The sequence below is a fragment of the Muscardinus avellanarius genome (genome assembly GCF_963383645.1).
Source record: "Muscardinus avellanarius genome assembly, chromosome: 2".
NCBI classification, from domain to species: Eukaryota; Metazoa; Chordata; class Mammalia; order Rodentia; family Gliridae; genus Muscardinus; species Muscardinus avellanarius.
The window spans coordinates 1,672,456-1,686,903 of NC_137787.1; positions in this window are offsets into that span (position 1 = coordinate 1,672,456).

The following is a 14,448-nucleotide window of genomic DNA, read 5'->3' on the forward strand; positions in this document are numbered from 1 at the left end:
GACGGAGTCTTAGCTCCGAGGGGGTCTGCGGTGGTCAGAGCAGCTGCTGGGGCGTCCTGCTGTGCACACATGCCCGCAGCAGTGCGGACTGGCCACCAAGAGTCCACATGCGTCTGCCTGACCTGGGTGGTTGTCCCTGGGTGCAGCGTGATGTTTGTGACTCTGTGCACTGAGGAACTCCCACCCGGCCGCAGCCCTGGCCCTGTCCCCCTCGGCTCAGCTCCTGCGGTCTCTGTCCACACTCCCTTGGCCTCAGAGGTGTGCCGCCCCGTGCCTGTGGTCCCTCGGGTTGAAGCCCAGTTTGCTCCCACAGAAGCAGTATCCACAGAGGGGGCCACAGTGATGTCCATGTCTGTTGTCCATTGTCACCTCGGTTTGGCACAGTGGTCACCCCCTTGCCACAGTCCCAGCCTATACTCTGTCAGTTCCCCGTACCACGCCCCACTCCTGAGCTGGACCGTTGTCCCAAAGCCCCAGCAGGCCTCACGACTGGGTGAGCACGCAGCAGTGGCCAGACCTGAAGGCCACTTCAGATGGATGCCAGTGGTGCAGGTCCCCAGCAGGCCATGCTGGCATGGCCTTGTGCACCAGTTTGGATCGTGTGTCTCGGAGCTGCCTTCATTCAGGAGGCCTTCCGTGTGCTGGAGTGCCTGCTGGCCTGCCCCGCATTCCTAGGTTGCCCGATACTCTGCCCAGGGCAGGCTTTGCATATAAACTGTCTACAGTACCCTTCATACAAAACTTCCTCACTAGTAGGCAAGGGTAATACGCGCTTTTCCACCGAGGTCAAAGGTGAGAAGAACTCGGTGGCACCAGGCTACGCCCTCATGATGACGAGGCTGGAGGAAACCCCATCTTGCCCGAGGAGCCTAGATGCAGTGTCTCAGCTGTCCGCACTTCCCACCCCAAAGGCAGCAGAGCGAACCAGCATCCCTGCTGGGCAGCGCGCCCTTGGGACTCATCCTGCCCACACTGTCGTCCACACTAGCGACCTGCACTCGCTCCCCAGCCACGGCCCGCAGGCGAGGACTGGCGCCTCAGCGTTCACGGTGAGTACAAGCATACGCAGCATCTGCCTGGTCAGAAGTGACCGGGGCTGGGGCAGACCTCGTGCCGAGCATGGAGCAGAGCTGCTCTCCTCAGACAAGGCAGCGCCTGACTTTTGCTCCCGTAGTAGGTGAGCACGCCATCTTGCCGTTGAAATGAGAGGCTGGGTGATGTGTGAAGTCATCTTGTCCCTTTGTTCTTATCATTTATTTACTTATTTTTTTGTACTAGAGATGGAACCCAGGGGCATTCTGCCTCAGAGCTACACTCCCAGCCCTATTTATTTTTAGTCCTTTTTTGAAACAGGGTCTCACTAAGTTGTAGAGGGCCTCACTAAGTAGCTGAGTCTAGCTATGAACCATCATCCTCCTGTCTCAGACTCCCAAGTACTGGGATTGCAAGTGTGCGCCACCATGCCCGGCTGTGTTGGCCCTCTAAAGCAAGCTTCTCCCTAAACGCCTGTGGCTCTGGAAGCAGTTGTCGGGGAGCTCCCCGAGAGAACATTGCCCCTGACACCCATGCCTGCTCGCAGCCTCTCCTGGGCCTTCACTGCAGAGGCCACCGGCCCAAGCCCTGGCCAAGGTGCCCACTTCCTACCTCAGCCCCCCACACCCCGCTCTGGGATGGGGCATGGTGTGCTTGTGGCTGGTTCAGGTAAAAAGCCATGTGCAGGCCCCAGGCGGACCAGGAGGCCACATGCCGTCTGCCCCATGCCCAGAAATTGTGCACAGACAAGGGGTAGGGCTCCATACCGAGCATCTGGAAAGGACAGAGCTTGGCAGGAGTGACGGGGCCATGCATGGCCCTGGGTCGCAGGTCCTTCCTCTGCAGGGCACAGCCCCTGGGCTCCCTGTGCCACAACAGGGCCAGCCGTGGGTCCTCCAGCCCGCCTGGTGCTGGCCAGGGCTTCTCACTTTTAAATGATGCCCTTCCTTATTTTAGAGAGACCTGGTCTTGTGCCCTGCGGCGCAGCCAGCCTCGAGGGGCCCTCAGGCCCCCGCTTCTAGACAACAGCAAAGGGCTCACGGGGAAGAGCTGTTACTGGCGCAGGCTGTGGGGTCGGCCTCCCACACATCCACTGCAAACGTGGGGCAGGTGCGCAGGTTGGACATGCTGCCCGCCTGGCCCTGAGCACCCCGCCCTGGGCAGGGAGTTTGGGGGCACCACTGAAGTGTGCCTCACCCCTCCTACAGAGTGAGCAGGTCCACAGGGTGGGAGGGAGCGAGGCGTACCCTCATAACACTCCCTGCCCCCACTGCACACACCCCTTCTGCATCTGAGCACACAGCTCCAGCGGTGACCAGCCCAGCTATGACCAGCTCAGGCCCCATGAACCGCAGGAAGCACCCTGGGAGGTGAGCGTGGCTACAGGCGAGGCTGGGGGACAGGGGCACCCTGGGAGGTGAGCGTGGCCACAGGCCCTCGAGGCTGGGGGACAGGGAGCTCCCTGGGAGGTGAGAATGGCCACAGGCCCTCGAGGCTGGGGGACAGGGGGCTCCCTGGGAGGTGAGAATGGCCACAGGCCCTCGAGGCTGGAGGACAGGGGGCACCCTGGGAGGTGAGCATGGCCACAGGTGAGGCTGGGGGACAGGGGGCACCCTGGGAGGTGAGTGTGGCCACAGGCGAGGCTGGGGGACAGGGCACCCTGGGAGGTGAGCGTGGCCACAGGCGAGGCTGGGGGGACTGGGCACCCTGGCTGCTAGGGAGTGGCCCTCACACACCAGGCCTCTGCCTGGCCGCTTCGGGCTGCCTTGGGCTGCTCTGCTGGCAGCTCCTTCCGTGTAGGTGTAGGCTCTGCCTTGTCCCGAGCCATCTTGCTCCCGAGTCCACACGGGCAGCTCTTCATGGGCACCTGCAGAGGCCCAGGCCCGTGGTTCTGAACATCCAGTGCTTCCTGGCTATGGTGCCTAGGGATGCCTCTGGAGGGAGCTGGCGTCACGTCTCTCCTGAAGTGTGCAGCGGCTCCAGCAAGGATGCAGCACCCGGGGCCAGCTGCTCCGTTTGAGGGGAGAGCTTCAGGAAGCACCGCGTGCAGCAAAGCCCCAGGAGTCCTGGCCCTGCTGGTGGCCGCGGCCCTGACCGCAACCGGGTTGATCAGGTGCACATGCGGTGTGCAGCCTGCAATCGGCCACGGTGGACCCCGTCCCTCCTGGGGCTGTGGCTGGAGGCTACGCTGGGTGTGTACGGCCAGGCACTCGGCAGCTGGTGGCCTTGGGAAGGTTGCTGATCTGTGAGCCTGTTTCTACAGCCACAAAGCAGGGCAAAGGACAGTACCACGTTTGTGTTATACGAGGATGGAGCACTCTGCAGAGTGGCCAGTGATGCCTGGATTTACCTGAGGAGATGGGGTGTATCATCGATCCGCTGGACCTTCCTGGACCAGGGATGAGCTCTAAATGCGGTGTGCAGCCTCCTTTGCACAGGGAAAATGGAGAAAGGGGAGGCCAGACAGAGGCACCATGCCGTGCCTCTCCCACTGAGGGTGTCTGGGGGGCGCCCTGGGACGAGACCAATCTTTCCAAGGTTAAGATGGCCAACGCCTAGGGCGCAGGCAGCCCTGGGCCCGAGTGGAGCTTGTGCTCCAGAGCAGGCAGTGGCTGGACCACTAGGGGGCAGCAGAGGCCAGCTCCAGGGCTACCAGGCTTCCCCAGGGCTCTGGGAGCTGGGTTTTGTTTCCTGGAGAGTCTGGGCTTTTTGTTGGATTGGAAAGCATCTATTTTTCTTGGTTTGGGCTGCCAGTTACCATGAAAAACACCTCAACAGTGATGGTGGAAAGCTCACGCCCAGCTGCACCGGCCCAGATGGAATTCATAGGACTGAGAAAGTCTGTCTCCCCAGGGCTCCCGGGGATGTCTGTCAGTGCCACAGGAAGACTCAGTGGCCAGTGCTCATCCTGACCCTCATCAGAGGTCAGCAGCCAGGGGCTGCCAGCTCCAGGGCCTCAGCCAGGGGGGACAGCCCTGCAAGCCACGCTCACTGTGGGCACCAGGTGAGGAAAGAGGCCACTCTGACCCCTCGGCCTCAGGGCTGAGAGAGGAGGCCCTGGCACCCTGGCATCCCTGGCTCCATCCAGGCAGGCTCTGGCCCTGTCCAGCTCATGCCGCCGCTGCTGTGACCATCTGCTTTCAGGGTTCACCTTTGCGGTCACATAGCCGGTGCCACACTACTTCTAAGAGCTCCAGAGCCTCAGTTTCCTCTGAGAAAATGAAGGCAGCCAGGCCCACCCTGGGCGTGAGCTGGACACGTGTCCACACGCGCAGCCCGGCAAGCGGTCAGCAAGCTTCATCTCTGCTGGGCACTTTGGAATGATGTCTCAGGGCAGTTATGGTGCCAGGAACGAGAACATCCATGGCTGAAAAGGGGCATGGGATGAGTGGCCGTGGGGTGTGAAATGCCCCAGTCCTGGGCCTTCTCTCCGTGTGACCCATAATCATGAGTCTATGAGGTGAAAGCAGAGCTGCTGTGCGCTCCTCAGGAACATCCAGCGGGGCAGCCTCTGCCAGCTCTGCGCGTTCTTCTCGTGCAGTTTTGTCCTGGTGCTCTGGTGCTGCCCACCCGAGTCCAGGATCCGGGCTCTGGAGTCCGCACCAGGGTCCTGTTGCCTCAACTGCTCTGAGCTGTCTGTTACCCCCGACACACACACACACACACACACACACACACACACCCCGAAGGGCGCCACAGGGCCTCAGCAGAGAGCCACGCTGAGAGTTGGGCACAGCCCCCAGGAGTCGGAAAGCTGTCACCTTCTCAGGAGCCTGGGATCCAGCCTGTGGCAACACCTGCCTCGGGACATCGGCAGGCCCAGGAGCCAGCCCCAGGAGCGCCAGCCCACGCTTGGTCTTGCTGCTGTCCTGTGGACCCGGGCTCTGCGCCAGCACCGGCTCTCAAGAGCTGACGGCTCCCCTTCCCCACTGCCTTCACGCTGCTCCCCGGGTCGGACGCGTCCTTCTGAGGCCAAGACCCATGCGGCCGCTGGACCTTCGAAGGCACCACCGGAGATGGCCGTGGGAAGCCGGCTCACGCCCTGCCCCAGCCCTGACGGACAGCATGGGGAAAAACAGAAGCAGAATCGCAAAGGCAAAGGAGGCCATGCCTGTTACAAATTGGCAGCCAAGGAAAGAGGCAGAAGAGCCCAAAGTAGAGCCGAGGGGTCCACCAGCCCGCCTCCCCAGCTGCTTCACGCCCAGGGCCTTGTGCGGCAAGTGGCCAGTGCCCAGCTGTCCTCCTCACTCCAGGTATGGCGATGGGAAGATGAGAAGCTGCACAGCAAAATGGCCGCAGCTCTGGTGCACCCTCTGGAGGAAGCGAAGGCTCTGGCATGCACTGGCTCGGGGAGGCCCAGCCCTGGCAGGATGATGCTCTGCCCAGCACAGTCAAGCCAGCCCTGGTCAGAACCAGGTCTCAGGAGCGCAGTGCAGGGACAAGGGTGAGGGCCAAGTCTGGAGCAGGCCTCTGCGGCGGCCGCGCAGCTCCTCTGCCTCCAGGCCCTCGAGTCTCCTCAACTGCCCACCTGCACATTGCTCTAGAAGGGAGCAGCGAGTGCCAGGCTCTAGGAAGGGGGTGAGAATGTGGCGGGGTCGTCAAACCCAGGGGGACCTGCGCTACCCGCAGGCGTGAAGGTGGAGGTGGGAGAAACAGGACGAGTCCTGGCGTGGAGGACACCGAGGCCCACGGTAAGACATCCACCTGGCAAACGGAAAACGCCCTGCCTTGATGAGAATAGTTTGATAAAATCACAACTTAATAAGTGTCAGACTATTTAACGAGGGTCTAACCAACGAAAACAAGATTCTGGACTCAAGACACAAACTGAAACCCCAGTATCAGTAAAGAACCAATCAACTGCTAGCAGCGAGGGGCACATAGACAAGACTGAAGCCAAACTTGGCGGAGGCCGTGATTCTCCAAGTGTGCCCTGGGCCAGCGCCCGGGAGTCTCGAGACTGCACGTACTCAGGCCTCTCCCGCCCCGGACCCAGGCCCGGGCCAGCGGCCTGTGGCAGCTCTGAGGCTCGAGTGTGAGCCACTCGCCTAGAAGCAGCTCAGCATCCTTGACACACAGTCATACCAGCCGCATACTACGGGCTCCAAATCTGCGAGCCCAGTTCATACCCAGGATGAAAGACGACAGCCCACTGTGTGTGTGCGCGTGTGCGTGTGCGCGCGCGCGCGCGTGTGTGTGTGTGTGTGTGTGTGTGTTAGTCTTTCAATATGCAGAACAACTATTTATTTATTCATCAGTGGTACTGGGGGTGGAACCCAGGGACAGTCTACCTCCAAGCTACATCTCCATCCCTGTTTTGTTTACTTATTTATTTTGGAAGTAGTGTCTCACTAAGTTGCTAAAAGCCTCAGTAAGTTGCTGAGGCTGGCTTCAAACTTACAGAGATTGGATTATAGGTGTGCCCCACCACACCTGACTCAGGCCAACTTTATTCAGGGGATTTTTTCTTGCGGTACTGGGGATTGAACCCAGGGACATTCTACCTCTTAGCTATACCCTCAGGCCTATTTTATATTCTTTATTTTGAAACAGGGTCTCACTAAGTTGATGCTGGACACAAAAATCTGCGATTTTTACTCAGGAGATTTTAAAATCAAAGATACCAATTGTTTTGATGCAAAAATAGTTCCAGTTTTTAAAAAATTGCTAGTTTTACTTCTATTAACTTATGTTAAAAACTAACATTAAAGCGGATTGAATGTAACTTAACATACCGTTCAGAGAAAGACCCACCTTGTGAAAGTACACGTGTCTTTCTGTCTAAGAACAGGCATCAAGAGCCATTGTGATGATGGTGGTGGGCTTTCTGAGAAGGGGGCTTGGGATCTTTTCCGTTCTTCCTCGCCCACTTTGCTGCTGTTATTTTGAGGGGGAGGAGGGAAGGCTGGCGCTGAGAGCCTCGGCTCCGGGTCCCAGCAGGGCGGTGGAGGCCCGCCTGCCTGTCTGCTAGGTAATGTGTCTGTTCCCTGCACTCCGTTCTCTGCCTTCTCGACAGAGGGGACCCTTCTCTGTGCTGCCCAAGTGTGCGTGTGTGCACGCGTGTGCATGTGCACCTGTATGTGTGTTCTTGCACGATGGGTTGTACTGTTGCTTTGTGCACATAGATGGCTTTGGACTCTTTGAGATTCTTGTGCTTTTTGTACTTTTATTGGTGCATTGTAATTACACATCGCCCTGAGGTACACAGTGAGCGGAGTGTACACACACACACACACACACACACACACACACACACACGCTGTGTTTCCCTCCAGACCCCCCTCCTCCCTGTTTCTTTCTTTCTTTTTTCCTACATAGCACAATGTTTTATGGTCCTTCTTGTCTAGTTTTTTTACTCTAATCCATTCTTGTCTGGGAACTATCTTACCACTCTGTAAGTCATGGTAACTGATTGCAATATAAATTAATTCCTATAGACCTGAACACTCCATCGTATCCAGTAGAAATCCAATTAACATCCCCTTCCCCAGGGAGGAACAGATCTGCCTCTCCCAGCATATTAATTCAAATTTTCCTGATCCATAAATGTGTCTGTTCTTTGGTTATGAGTTACAACATCTGTCTGATCCCTTCACTGATATACAAGTAGAATAAATTTCAAGCACATGTTTCTTTTTATATTTCTGAGAGTCCTAATTTTACTTTTTTTGAAAATTACCTTTTAGCACACATGTCTCCACATGCATCTGTGTAGGGACATCATCCGAGGAGAAGATTGCCAGATGTTCTGGGCGTCCCCAGTGCCGGTCAGCAGTTCTCTGGAGTGCAGGACCAGGCTGGGCCCTGACGCCAGGCAGCCTGGGTACCGTGTTCTGTCCAGGAGGCTGAGTGTTGTTTCCAGCCAGGGCACGAAGGGCCGTGACCAGGTCTCAGTGTCCTCTCCTTTCCTTGCCCTCTGGCTGCAGTGTTTCAGGTTGGGGTTGGCCAGCTGTGGCCCTGGGGGGCCAAGTCCAACCAGCTGTCAACAAGCCTTCCTCAGAACACAGTGTGCTGCGTTATTTACACCTCCTGCAGTAGCTTTTACCTGGAGTGGAGATCAGGTTGTGTGCGGGCCAGGCATTTACTATGTGACCTTTGTAGAAAGGGCACTGCCCGGCCCTCGACTGCCCAGCCCTGGGAGCGGCAGAACCCTCTGCTGGCCCACCAGAGACCTCCCCGCCGGTGCTGCCCAGCAGTGCAGGTTGCTCAACAGACCCCCAGCTCTGCCCACTTCCTGTTGACTGTGCCCCTCGAACATCGGCATGACTCACCGGCCTGACTCTCCCGGTGGAGGTGCCAGGGTAGCGTGGCTCTATTCTGCAGCCTTCGGCTTGTGTTGCTTGGACGGTCCCCGAGTTCTTCTTTAAGCTGCCAGCGTGTGTCTCATGCTCCTTTTTGGCCAGGACAGCTTTCCTTTTCTTGCTGATGTGGAAAAATCCCTTTTCTCTCCTAGAACTCTTAGATGTTCCAAACATCTCCCGCCATTTCCTGAATTTTTCTGTGTGGCTCAAATCCTTTTTAGTGAGCTTATTTCATTTTTAGCCAAAGAACGATTAAAAAAAAATAAAATGCAAACAGAAGTGCGGCAAGAGCAGAGCTGCCCAAAGCAGCGGCAGGCCAGGACCCGCAGCAGAGCCCTGGCCCACGTCCTGTGTGCGTGAGCCGCGCGGATTCGTCCCACAGAGCTCCACTTGCCGCCCCTCTGCTCCCCAGACCCTCAGTTACCCTGCCAGGGTTGATTTAGCTAGACCACCCTTTGGTAAGTTGCTAGAAGACGGGCTGGCACACCGAGGCTGGCGCCTCCTCCACCATCACGGAACAGAGTGGGCTTGGCCTGACAGTCATCCACCCAGGCGAGTCGGAGGCATCGTCACCACGAACTTGCACACTATGTTTATGGCAGTGTTGCCCATGGCGGCCACAAAGAGGGAGCAAGCTGAATGTCCACTGACAGGTGGAGGAGTGACAAGCCGTGGCCCATCCACCCAGTGGAACTTATTTGTCAATAAAAAAGAACGCGGCACCCAGCCAGCCACTGCGTGGACGAACCTGGGAGCACTGTGCTCAGTGGAGAGGAGCCGCCATGGCAGACCACATGTTGCAGGATTCCGTTCCTTCAAAGACTGCGATGGGCAAATCCAGAACAGTAGATGTGTGGTTGCCGGGCAGGGGCTGGGGAGAGCGGGCAGGCTGAGGATCCTTCTGGGGTGCTGGAAATGTTCTGAAGTCATCTGTGATGGTTACACAAGCTTGTAGATGTATGGAAACTCATTGGATGGACAGAAAATTGGCGAGCCTTATGGTATGGAAGTTATAAACAATAAAGACGTCTTTAAAGAGCGAGTAGCTGCTGGACATGGTGGGCACGCTTGTGATCCCCGCGCTTGGGAGGCAGAGACAGGAGGATCGCGCAGATTCGAAACCAGCCACACTGGCTTTAAGAGACCCTGTTTCCTTGCCGGGCGTGGTGGCGCACGCTTGTAATCCCTGCGCTTGGGAGGCAGAGACAGGAGGATGGCGCGGGTTCGAAGCCAGCTGTGCGTGCTGGCTTAGGAGACCCTGTTTCCAAATAAAAATATAAAAAATAGGTCTGGGAGTGTAGCCCGGAGGTAGAAGGGCTTCCAGGAACCCAGTACCACCAAAAAAAAAAAAAAAAAAACGAGTAGCTAAACAATCACATTACCAGGCTCAGGTCTGCACATACTGGCTTTTTTCTTGTGGCTGAGCAGAGCTTGTCTCGAGGCAGCCGTGCTGGTGGCCTCCAGTGCCCTCTGCTATTCCTTGGTGCTAGCCCCAAGCCCACCCCTCACACCTCAGCCGAGCCAGCCTTAGGGTTGATGGAGGGACAGTGACACACAGGGTGACATCACTCATTGACACTTTATTTTGAGAAGTTGTAGGCTCACAGCCAAACTGACTAGAAGGTACACAATTTCTTATGCCCCCGCCCCACGTGCACCCACCTCCCCGCTGTCAGCACCCCATACCAAGTGCCTGTTGTCATTCGGGAGGAACCTCCCGCCAGCCAGGGTCCATCCTGCATGGAGGCCTCACTCTGCAGTGGGTTTGGACATATGTACCAGGGGCCCACTTTTATAGTGTCATGTGGGGTGTGTCCTCTGTCCTGAGATCCTCCATGCTCCTCTGTTCACACTGACCCCACTGTGTCACTTCTAAGACATCAGAAGGGATGCCAGGCTCTGCCCTGGACTTGCCACATTCTGCAGCCATGAGGAAGACCAGCAGGTCCAGGTCGGACCTGGGGCCTGGCACCTCCTCGGGTAAGTCCATGCCCAGAGGGGAGGGCTGCCGCTCACGCTGCAAGTGTCCTAACGGAGCCCCACAGTCTCCCCGTTGCACTGAAGCACACTTCTGTCCTTTGCTAGGAAACACCTGTGCTTCCCTGAGCCCGCAGCCCCCATCCACCATTACAGGATGCTTACCTGGAGCTAGCCGCGCAATGTCAGTGTGCCCTATGCTTCCCTCCTCGCCCTCCGCCTTCAAGACCGGCCACACCAGCACGAGCCACGTCAGCAGCCCAGCCTCGAGGTTCACTGCTCTTTCCTCATATGGCCCCTGGCCACCCTGGCCTACAGAGGAACGGAGCTCGAGGCTTGGCCTGTGCTGGGTTAGGGTGCCCCTTCAGGACCCGCCCACTCTGCGGCCTTGCTGCTGACTGAACAATCTTTGTTCTTGGCCAGCAACTTGTTCTCCATGCACTGGCTCCTTTTCTGGGGGGAGTAAACAGTCTCGGGTTCCGTGGCCCTGGCTGGCCGCCATCTGCCCTGCTTCCTTCTGAGCAGGTGGAGGGCTGGGGCCACGGGGCTGTCATCAGGGCTGCAGGAAGCCAGTGCTGGGCTCAGCCCGCCCAGGGACAGTGCCAAGGTCATCGCACGAAGGACCCGAGGACACCACACTGAGTAAGGAGCTGGACGCAAAGGCTCACGCGCAGTCCATGTAGGTGTACCACGTGGGAGAGCCCAGAGCAGGTCACAGGTGAGGTGGGGGAGGGCAGGACCCACTGCGGCCTCCACACGTGGACAGTGGAGCCACGGGACCTTGGGGACGGGGTCCAGGGCGGCTCTTAATTCACTTGTGAACAAAAACCGGACCACTCAAGTCTGTGATCAAATAAATAAATAAATGCCAGGTGTGGTGGTGTACACTTATCATGCCAGCACTTGGAGGGCTGAGACAGAAGGGTTGTTTGAGGACCGCCTAGCAACTAGCGAGTCTCAGCAACCTAACAAGACCCTGTTCAAAAAACAAAATAAAACAGGGCCGGGGGTGTAGCAATTTCCAGTACCACCACCACAACAAAACAATCCGTGATCCCATGGTCTCTAGAAAGGCGTTCCCTGGACCTGTCTCTCACCGCAGTCTGGGAAGTGCCTGCCCTCTGTGGTGACCTTAGCTCCTCAGGAACACGGACACTTGATGCTCTTGAGTGCTACTCCACACCCAGGATTGCACACCGCCCCTCGACAGCGGGCCGGGTGGCCGGGCCTTCTTGCCTTCTTAGCTGCATAGATGGCAGAAGGGGCAGTAACTGAAGTGGCTGCCCTGGCCTTCTCCGGGTCCAGGTCCCTCCCCCAGGCTCCATGGAGGCTTGCTCTCCAGGTGAAGGTCTGCGGGTTCCCCAGAAATCAGTAGGGAAAGGGGATTGTGAGCAGATGGATGCCGGAGTGTTAGGACCTCTGACCACTTCAAGAAAGAGCCAGGCCAGCCCCCATGAAGGCGATTAACTGCCCAGAAACACTTTTTCCTGATTCGCTCTTAGCCTTGGGGAAGTGCGAAGGCTCCAAGCAGCCGAGCCCCTCTCCCTCCCCAGAGATCTGTCCCATTCCATTTGCCTTCATTCCGGTCCTGCCTCAGTCTACCCTTGTGTTGGGAAGTGCTGTGGATGCACCTACCCCTGGGCTCCTGCCTCACAGAGGGATCGGAATCACTCAGGGTCCTAGTCTCTGTTTTGGCTATGACGGTGGCTTTCGTTTTCCTGTGTGGGTGCACAGTGGCCGCCCCGTCCTTTCTCACCTGGATCCCTCAGCTCAGCAGGGCCGCTCTGGAGGCCCTGTGACACTCCCCCTGGGATGCACACCAGGGCAGCAGTTATTAGACCTGTGGATTACATTACCAACATAGGTCCAGCTCAGCAGCCGGGGCTCGAGAGGCGCTGCGGAGCCTGCATGGCCCTGGATGGTCCATTTGGACTCTGGCTCATGTACCTCCCCTGCCCAGCTCAGGCCCCTCACTGGCCACTGCGGCAGCCCCACCAGGAGCAGAGCATGTGGATCTCCAGCCATGTCTGCTGCACTGTTACCCCGGGGCTTTGGGGACTGGCTCCCTGGCATCTAAATGGAATAGGTTGGGTTCAAGTCTCCAGGGGTCCTTCTAGGCCCCCGGATTTGGAGCTTCCATAATGGGATGGGTCTGGTAACAGGCAGAAGTCAGCCCCAGCTCGCCGTGGGCACAGGCTCTGCCCTGTCTGTCCAGGCTCGCTGTCCCCTCCCTGCGCAGGGGGCTGTGGCTGCAGGGCAGCTGCATCCCTGCCCCAGCCCTCTCGCTGCTGGGCTGGTCACTGTGTCTGCTCACGTTCCCACAGGGGAGGCTTAGGGTCCATTCCTGTCCTCCAGTGCAGGGCTCTGGCCAGGACCCAGCAGGCCTCTGCCTGTCATGGTGTTCTGCCCGTCACAGTGTTCTGCCTGTCACAGTGTGCTACGGCCCAGGTCGGGGTCTCTGAATCAGGGATCCCCAGAGGAGCTCAGTAGATGAATTCTCACCATCGATAGATGGCAGGGAGAGCAAGAAGGTGCGACTTCAGTTCTCAGGGATTGGCTCCGTGACTGGCTGGCAGGGGTGATGAAACAGGTGACTGGTGCTACCGTCTCCAGCAGAGTCCTCCTCCAGGAGCCTGGCTCTTCACTCTGGACCTTGGGGTGACAGGAGGGGCATGGCCACAGTATTGGGTTATCAGGGTAGTCCTCACTGGATCCTATCTGTTAGCTGTGCCTGTAGACACTAGCACCTGGGTCAGGTCTGAGGGAGCCCTGGGCACACCAGCCTGACCGGCCCAGGGCCAGTACAAGATTTGGGGCACCAGTGCTGGGATATCTGCCCCGCTTATGGAAAGCAAGGACTGCCTGGAGCAGAGAACACAAATTCTCGTCATGATACTGCCCCTTAGCTCCAGGCCCCTCTCCCCTGACCCTCCTCAGCCTCCACCTGGCCAGAGAAGGCTGCAGGCAGAAGGAGAGCAGGGCGCTGTGGACGACAGGTGGGGCGGGCTGCGGGAGGTGAGTCCACCTGGGCTGGGGTTGAGTCTCATCCACCATCTCCTTGACAACACCTCTCTGGTCCCCAGACGTGGCCAGGTCAAGGAAACAAAGAGAGAAGGCTGGGCCAGAAGTCCAGATACGGATTCTCCCGGAGGACACTCACTGGCTGCCTCTCACACACTTGGGAGTGGCCAGCTAGTGTTACCTGCAGAAAGTCACTGCCTTGTACGTACACGGGGCAGTCGTTCCTTGGGACGCTGGTCAGATGAGCAGACTAAGACAGCGGTGCTGAAGACAAACTGCTTCTGCAGCCCTCTCAGTGAGGACCACGTGGAGTCCAGGGCTCTGCAGAGAGGGTGCATGTCCCTCGTCTGGCCAGTCCTCACTGGACAAAGCAGCGTGAGGAGAACACCGCGACACTCTGGTGAAGCATCGTGAGGGATGGAGGTGCCGCCCGGCCGTCCCTGCTGGGCTCTTCCTGGAGCAGCCACTGGTTTTCTTGAGCTTCCCAGGAAGCCATATATTTGGCGCACCATCTCTGTGCACTTTCTTTAGCCTGTCCGCAGCCCACCCCACTGCCCTGGTACGACGGGGCTGTGAATGCAAGAGGCTCCATGCGGGGACTGCGCATGAGAGGGGCAGTCGGATCCGCATTCTGAGAGTTCCCCAGTAGAGACACAGGGAGCCGTTTATAGACACAGAGAATGGTTGGCGAAAGATGACAGAGGCTAGCCATGGGTTGTGGCAGAGCATGGGAGTCACGAGGGATGGAAGGTGTGTTATCAGCAGCTGGAGGCCTCACAGACAGCGGCAGGATAGTGCTGAAGAGAGGAGGGAGCGCTCAGGCAGCTATCCACGAGCCAGGATGCTTCTGACCATGGTTCAAATGAGGTGGAAATAAAAGGTGTGAAAGAGGCGTGGGAGCCGGAGGTGGAGAAGGGTGGTCCCAAGGTAGGTGAGGCAGGTAAGGTACCCGGGAGAAGGGCCAATCGGCAGGAAGGGAAAGTGCAGGGGAGAAGTGGGTCCCTCGTGGAACTGCTTTTGCACCTTGACAAAGATGAGTTAGAAGTACCTGTGTAGATTTATTTCTAGATTTTTATCCTGTTTTCTGTTCTGTCTCTCTAGTCTTAATTACTGTAGG